We start from the raw sequence: 1,274 nt of genomic DNA on the forward strand, positions 1-1,274 counted from the left end.
TCAGAGTTAGAGATGAGCAGGAGGTCATAGGCACCTCGCCCCTAGCTGGCAGCACAGGCTGGACCTGTCTCAGAAGTCAGAGGGATGGAAAGTTATAGGCAGTCTACTAAGTGATAGAGCCCACAACCAGAAAGGGGAAAATCTGTTAGTTTTACTTCCAACATCAAGAAATGTATTTATCTCACATTTCCAGATAAGAGGCACAAACACTATGATAATTAGAAATTTAAATTTTGTTATAATTCCGTTTAAGGATTTGAAAGGACACCATGTTGAAATATCTTTTGTTTAATTTTGTTTTCTTATTTTTTAAGATTTATTTATTATTATATGTAAGTAAACTGTAGCTGTCTTCAGACAAACCAGAGGAAGGTGTCGGATCTCATTATGGATAGTTGTGAGCCACCATGTGGTTGATTTGAACTCAGGACTTTCGGAAGACCAGTCAGTGTTCTCAACCGCTGAGCAACTTCTCCAGTCCTTAATTTTGTTTTCTGGAGACAGGAACACATGATCTTCCTGGTTTGACTTCTCCCATGCTAAGAATTAAGATATGCACTTTGATTCTTTTTTTTAATTTTTTAAAAAATATTTATATGAGTACACTGTAGCTGTCTTCAGACACACCAGAGGAAGGTGTCAGATCCCATTACAGATGGTTGTGAGCCACCATGTGGTTGCTGGGAATTGAACTCAGAACCTCTGGAAGAGCAGTCAGCGCTCTTAACCTCTGAGCCATCTCTTCAGCCCGGCGCTTTGATTCCTGGCTAGAATATACATTTGGCATTTTTGGTTTTTCAAGACAGGATTGGTGGTACACACCTTTAATCCCAGCACTCGGGAGGCAGAGGCAGGCAGATTTCTGAGTTCGAGGCCAGCCTGATTTACAAAGTGAGTTCCAGGACAGCCAAGGCTATACAGAGAAACCCTATCTTGAAAAAACCAAAANAAAAAAAAAAAAAGACAGAAAAAAAAAAAAAAAGTCTGTAGCAGATTGAGGAAATGTCCCCCAGAGGGAACACTGTGCTGCTGCTGTTTGTGAAAGGTATGGAACCTTTAGGGAGTGGAGCCTTGTTACTGGGTGTACATCATTAGAGGCAGGATTGGAGGACTTAGACACGCTGTACTTCCTCATTCTCCACTGCTGGCAAGAGGCTGAAGATCAGATAAGCTCGTTTTTCTGTTCCCACCACCAGGCACTTTGTGACACATCATATGACCATATGACTGCGACAGTCATGATTATGGGAAAAGCAACAAATCTTGTCTAAGTT

The sequence above is a fragment of the Mus pahari genome, chromosome 5, assembly GCF_900095145.1.
Source record: "Mus pahari chromosome 5, PAHARI_EIJ_v1.1, whole genome shotgun sequence".
NCBI lineage: Eukaryota > Metazoa > Chordata > Mammalia > Rodentia > Muridae > Mus > Mus pahari.